The sequence below is a fragment of the Lactuca serriola genome, chromosome 2 (assembly GCF_051521515.1).
Source record: "Lactuca serriola cultivar US96UC23 chromosome 2, Lser_US96UC23_V15, whole genome shotgun sequence".
Classification (NCBI taxonomy): domain Eukaryota; kingdom Viridiplantae; phylum Streptophyta; class Magnoliopsida; order Asterales; family Asteraceae; genus Lactuca; species Lactuca serriola.
Window position 1 is genome coordinate 137457966 of NC_136409.1, and position 7479 is coordinate 137465444.

Sequence of the window (7479 nt, forward strand, 5' to 3'; positions counted from 1 at the left end):
TGTTATCTTTTGTGTTCTTTTCAGTTGTTATCAACTTTCATGTTGCTTGGAATTTTATATTGATCTGGGTAAGCGTTATCTTCTGTTTATTGCTCTGTTATCGTTGGGTTATATCTTCCAAAATTGTTTTATGTCTTTTGCGTGCCATGAATCATTAGTGGGTTATTGAGGGGTTGTATCTCATGTAGCGGGTTCCAATGTGTTCGGTTATTATTCTGGTTTTGGTCGAGGTCGGTTAAGGGGTTTTGTGTGGAAGGTATATGGTTGGGATTCAAGTTGTTGGTTATTTGAGATACGAATTTCAAAAAAATTGATCAACTAGAGTTTACATTCTAACAGTTTTTGATTTGTTTGTTACGTATAATTTCAACGTGATTATATCATGAAAAACTTTTATATAAAAGTATGCATTTCTTATGAATGTCGTAAGAAAAAAAAAACGGCACTATAACTTGCATATTTGTTTTTTCTACACAGTCAACAACCATCTTATCCTTGCTATTACAAATTACAAATAAGTCTTTTATTTAAGGGAGCTGATTTTTCCAAGAAGATTTTTCCAGTGAATAAGTAATGGATTGACTACTTTACCCCTGAAATACATTTAATTTGACAAGTGTGTGAATAATTAATATATGGAAGTGAATTTCACAATAATTTAAGGCCATAAAACACGCAACCATGCACCTTTGTAACTCCACCAAATTTGAGATTTACTATAGTTTAATAATTATAATCTAATTTTTTTCTTTTTTTTTTCTTATTATTTACACCATGAGGTGGATTGGGTTTGAATGCATACCGGCCTTCCAATACTTTGATGACACATCAACACCCACCCTGTATGTTTTAGAGCCAACGATGATTGTGATTTACTCGTTTATCATCTTCCTTGAGAATTAAGGATTATGATCTTGTTGTGTGATAGTGATATGTCAAAAATGTTTCCGACACCATCCATGAGGGGAAACGCTTCTTCCAAATTGGTTTGCAATGGTGTCATAGTTATCATCAAGTTCTTGAAGTGGTAGACAAAAAAATTTTAACCATGCAATTTTTTCAAAACATAACTCACATTGGTCACCTGGCTTCACCTATTTGTGCCATTTTTTCCAAAGGTTCTGGTTATCTCGAAGTCTCTTGCATCGGATCTGGGGAGTGATAGAAATTTAGGATTAAGATTTAAGTATAAACCAAGGTAGGATAACCCTATAAGAAACGATAGTATTAGATAATGCTTATTTAAATGTCTTGTGATTATCTTTATTAGGGATGGAAATGGGGCGAGTTTGGGGAGGGGTTGACCATCCCTGTCCCCATCCCCGAGTGTCTAACCTCGTCCCCATCCTCATCCCCATCCCCGAAGGATGCGGGGAATCAAATCCCCTCCCCTTTGTATTTTGGGCTTTTCCCCAGCCCATCCCCGACCCATCCCCAACCTATCAACATAATAAACTCAACCTACACAAAAAAACCAAGTTTAATAAGTGATCAAAACCATATGCCATAAACAGATTCTGTTTACATATATCATAAAATTTAACAAGCATCAAAACAAAAAAGTGTCGATTCGGTATACAAATCGACAAAAAAAGTGACAATTGATGAATTCTTGGAATTGGGAACATAATTTGGTATATGGACTCTATCTCTAACGGTTTAAGATAGATCAACTCATTTTAGTGGACTTAATTCAAATTCAATAAATGATCGATATATATATATATATATATATATATATATATATATATATATATATATATATATATATATATATGTATATATATATATACTTATATAGTCATCAAAGTGGGGGCGGGGCGGGTTGGGGATTGTTATACCTGGCCCCGACCCTATCCCCGATTTTAACATAATGGGGATCCCGGCCCCGTACCCAGTACCCTTTTTGGCGGTGAATACCCGTCCCCGATTGGGGCGGGTGAACCGAGTTCTCCACCGGGTCGGGTGGAATTTCCATCCCTAATCTTTATCTCCTCATCAGGAGTTTATTTTGTAACATGGGGTTTATAAACATTGGCCCAAATAGTTTCATTAAACGAATAACAGGAATTACAATCGGTTCTTCCTTCTTGTTTCTTAGTTTATTCAAACTCCACATTGAAAAATCTGTTGTGAGGAGGTAGGCTTAGGAGGAATTGGGTTCTAACGCATCAAAGGTTGATGTTGGAATCTGGCAACATTGACTTTCAACATTGCCTCACGACATTTGATTCCGTCTATAGCCTTTTCTCCATCTCCTTGATGTCTTTAACTCCCTTGAATATGATAAACGCATAATTTTGTAATGTTAGAGTCCTTCTTGGCGTAATATACTTAGGTCACTGTCTCAAACTCATGGAAGGTGTTTCTGATCGGTTCGTGTCTATTGGTGTATCCATTATATTAAATTTTGTACCACCGTGATCCATTATATCAAGTTGAATACTATAGATTTTGGTATATATGTTAAGGGGTATATTGACATGAAAGATCAAATCTTATCATTATTGTAAAAAAAAAAACCACCTCCATATTAATTATTCATAAAACTTATTAAATGGGTTTGTGGGTAAAATAGTCTATCAATTAATTATTCAGTGGAAGAAGTAAAACAATCCTTGGAAAAGTCAGCGCCCTTTATTTAATTAGAAAATAATTAAAATTCTAAAATACATGTGCAATCTTGATTGGTGTTTTTGTTTTCACAAATTATTTATGTTTTTGAATGACCTAATATATATATATATATATATATATATATATATATATATACATACATATATGTATGTATATATATATATATATATATATATATATATATATATATATATATATATATATGTATGTATATATATTGCTACAGTATCCAGTTGAATTCGTAAAACACTGTAAAAATGTATAAAAGCAAGGAGAAATTTTAATCAATAGAGACATTGACAAATAAATATCAATGACGACAAAAAAAATGGAGATATTTGGTTTAATATAAGGTAAAACTACGTAGTTTTGGTGGTTCTGTACCTAATAACAATGCCTATATATATATATATATATATATATATATATATATATATATATATATATATATATATACTTTAAGGACTCGACGGAACTCGACGAGTCACCCCGATGACTCGACGAGTTGGAATGTACTTCAAGGACTCGGCGACCAGCCGAGTGTACTTGGCGAGTTGAGGTCAACATGGACTGTTGACCTTGACCAAAGACTTTGACCTTCATCAGGGATTGACTAGTAGGTTATGGAGTGCCTTATAAGGCTAAGGATGTATAAGTATATTGTGCTGTGGTTATAGGTGGTGGAGCCTGTGTTAACTAATCTGATAGTTGGAGTTTCCTTCCGAGTCGACATCTACAAGGTGAGTTATCCTCACTATATCGATAGGGTCTACGGCACCAAGGCTGACCGTTTAGTTGTTATTATTATTATAGTATGCTACATGTGATATGATCGGTTTGATTGGAATCAGGGTAGGCAGTATGTTATGCTTTTATGATCCGTAGGGATTGGTATGTTAGTGACCTGTTAGGTCAGTGCTCTAGTTACGAGAGAATGCTATAATTGATGATCAGCGAGATAGATATGCTTGATGTTTGTATATGCTAGTATAAGATAATATGCACACATGATTAATTGCTTGTTGGTTGGGTTGAGGCGGTCCTGCTTTGTGCTGAAGGCCAACATACCCTATGAGCGGTCCGGGGAGACTGTAGGCCCACGTGGCAGACCAGTCATGCCGAAGGCTCAGAATAGATTCAGATAGACTGTAGGCCCAGAAGGGCGGACCAGTCAGGCCGATGGCCCAGTATGCATGTTGATTGATTGATATGGATATGGTTTTTGTTTGTACGGTATTGGTATTTTGGGGGTAGCTCACTAAGCCCTCGGGCTTACAGTTTTCAGTTTATTTTTTCAGGTACTTCAGGTGATCGTGGGAAGGCGAAGGCGTGACCGGACCGCTCCTCATCCTTATGATCCGTTTTGGGACACTCTGATGATAAAAGATTTGGAAATGTTTTGTAAAAACAATTACTATTTGTTTCTTTCGTTTATGTTAAAAGTTTAAAATTTGGCATAAATTTTATGGACGTTACAGAATGGCGGTTGAGTGGCTATTGGAGTCACTAGAGGGGTGGTCTTCCTTGGAACTCCGGCTTGTGCATTGTTCTTGACAATAGGTTCTTCAATGGGAATGACTTCTATTTCTTGCACTTCATCTCTTGGCTTCTTCTTTGAACTACTATCTCCGGCTTGTTTGCCACTTCTCAAGGTCACCACATTGACATTTGGGTTCTTTTCGGTTTGAGAATGGAGTTTACCATGGGACTTCAACTTGCTTATGGATGTAACTATATCTCCTATTTGTGCTTCAAGGTTGGAGATACTAGTCCTTTTCTCTTTTTGAAATTGTTGGGTACTAGTGGCTAGGGATTTGACAATGTCTTCGAGAGACATTCCTGAGCTACTTGGTTGGGATTGAGGATGTTGTTGATGATGATGTGGAGGATGCGATTTGGGTTGATAATGTGGTTGTGGATGTTGGTAATGAGGTTGTGGTGGTGGATATGAAGGTCTAACCAATGTATTTTGAGGCAATGGTCTTGGGTTGTAGCTCATGTTGGGATTTGGCTTCCAACTTGAATTGTAAGCATTTTGGTAACCAGATGGCTTGTTGTGGTAATTTTGAAACTCTCCCGTGGCATTTACATGTTCCGCATCTTCTTGAAGAATGTGACACATATCCGCATGATGTCCCATTGTTGCACATATCCCACAAACCATCACTTGTGGAGTTTGTCCCATAGCTAAATTTTGGACAACGGAGGTTAAATCTTTGATTTAAGCCTCGAGATTTGATGATCCCACTTCATCGACTTTGTGTTGTGTGTCTCTTTTCATATCTTGGAGCGGGCCAAAATGTTGAGAATTCGCGGCTATGGTGTTGAAAAGTTGTCTTGTTTGTTGTGGAGTTTTACGAAAGACATCACCACCACTTGAGGCATCAACTAGTATTCTCTCCATTGGCAACAATCCCTCATAGAATTGTTGAATGAGGAGTTGTTTCAGAATTTGGTGTTGTAATTAACTATAGCATAAGTTATTGAACCTCTCTCAATAATCATGAAAAGTCTCATTTTGACCTTGGCGGATTCCACAAATCTCATTTCTAAGACTTGAGACTCTTGAAGCGTGATAGAACTTGTAAAGAAAATATCTTGCCATATCGGTCCATGAGTTGATCGACCCCGTGGGAAGACAGAATAACCAATCATTTGTTCTATCGGCCAATGAAAAGGGGAATACCCTTAGCTTGATTTGATCATCAGTTGACCCTTGTGGCTTCATACTAGTGCAAATAATGTGGAACATCTTCAAATGATTATGAGGGTCTTCATTCTCTAATGCATGAAAAGTTGGTAGGTGATGGACTAAACTTGACTTCAACTCCGAGCCTCCTTCCAAAACCGGGTAATTGATACCAGTTGGAGTTTGTGTAACATCGGTTTCCATCACTTGCCTCAAAGTTCTCTCGGGAACTTCTCCTCTGTCCGCCATTGCAATTGGTTCAATAATGGGTGGATTTTGTTGTAGGGGTGGTGTTTCGGGAATTTCTTGGCAAGGGTTGCCGGGACTAGAATTGGGTTCCGTTTCACTTGATGAAGCGTTTTCAACTTCCGGGTCCCCATGAGGGTTGGAAGTTTGACCACGTTCAACTCGCTTTTCCTTCGCCAAACGCCTTGCTTCTCTTTCAATTTCTGGGTTGTAAATCAAGTCACCTATACGCTGAGATCTGGGCATAGAGAAATAAATTGATTAAAAAATAAACCAATCCCCGACAACGGCGCCAAAATTTGGTGGTTGTCGAGGCCAACAAAATTAATAACCCTAAATATTACACACTAAATTAGTGTATAGTGGTACATGGATCGAATCCACGGGGATTGGTTCAATTTAATAACTCTATGAAAAATCTCTTTGTAAAAATACTTGGAAAATGACAATAAATTAAAAATGAGGTTTTGGTGTTTTGAAATACTTGAAACAAACTAGAATTAAACTATGATTTAAATAGACAATTTCAACAAAAATAAGAGTTTGATGTAAAATCAATAAGGGAGAGATGGTTGACTTAAAGTTTATTCACTTTGACTTTTGATGAACATATCATTAGAATCCAAAGGTGCAATACTTGATTTAAATCCTTAATTTGGATATAGTAATCCAAGGAGCTTGAAATTACCTAGACTTTTCTTAGTTATTGAAATGGTTAGAGAAGCTCATAACAATTTCCTTAGTCAAAGTCACTAATTCCAATAAGAATGTAATTAATGAAAGTTAACTAGCATTAAGAACCAAAAAGTCACCAAATCCAAGAGGAGTCAAAAGCTTCCACTACCATATTGGAGAAAATGTTTTTTTTTATGATTGTGTGAAGTAAAACTAACACAAGAATCACTTGTTGCTTGCTAATCTGAAGATCCTTTACTTAATCAAGAAATTAGCCAACAAATCACCACAAATACATTTAAACTCATGAATAAAAACATACAAGCAATGATAAGATGTTAAAACACAAAACATTTTCATAAAGATTCAAACACAAATTCATGGATTCTTCAATATTCAACAAAAGTTCAAAGGATTCAACAAAAGTCAACCAATATTTGTTTAGCCAAGCATGGCTAAACTCAAGAAAACAAAGTTAGTTAAGATTGTACCAAACATTTGACAAGAATCAAGAGATGAAAAGATGAAGTTCTTCAAGGTTTTTGGCCTTCAAATTGCTCCCAAACTCCAGAGAGAATGCCTCCAAATCGGATGTAAAAGATAAGGCTGAAGAGGCACACCAACCTTCCTAATCTAGAGCTCTAGGTAAAATCCCGAAATTGCTCCTTTCAGGAATCCACGCGGGCCGCGGGCTTTCTTACGTGGGCCGCATGACTTTGAAGGGTTTTTGGGCTCCTTCATGTCTTGGGCCCCCACAGCTAGTCCATTGGCCCAGTTCAAGTCTAATCAGCTTCAAGCCTATTTTTCTTCAATATTTCTTCAATTTGAGCCCAATTTGTCTCTCCAAATCACTCGAGGCTTCCATAAACTCCCGATCATTGATCCCCACATACTTGAAAATCTCCCGTATCTCGCAAATTTAAATTTTGATTCTTCCAACCCTTCAAATAATTGACAAGCCCACTCCATGCATCACCTCCATAGCCATCAAGCCCAAAATCTTCGTTTTCCCCCAAGTCCAAATGCTTCCAAAAGATCCCGCACATTCCCGCTCCGCTAATCTCCTTAAAATCTGCAATTAAGCTCACAAAACTCGAAAGTACCCGAAAGTGGTCGTAAAAATAACAAAAAGGAAAAAAAGCATGGAAATGAGCTAAAATGCGAATGAATTGTGCTAAAATAAACTATAAAAAGAAGTGAATAAAATGAAGCTATCAGAACTCTTAGATGAT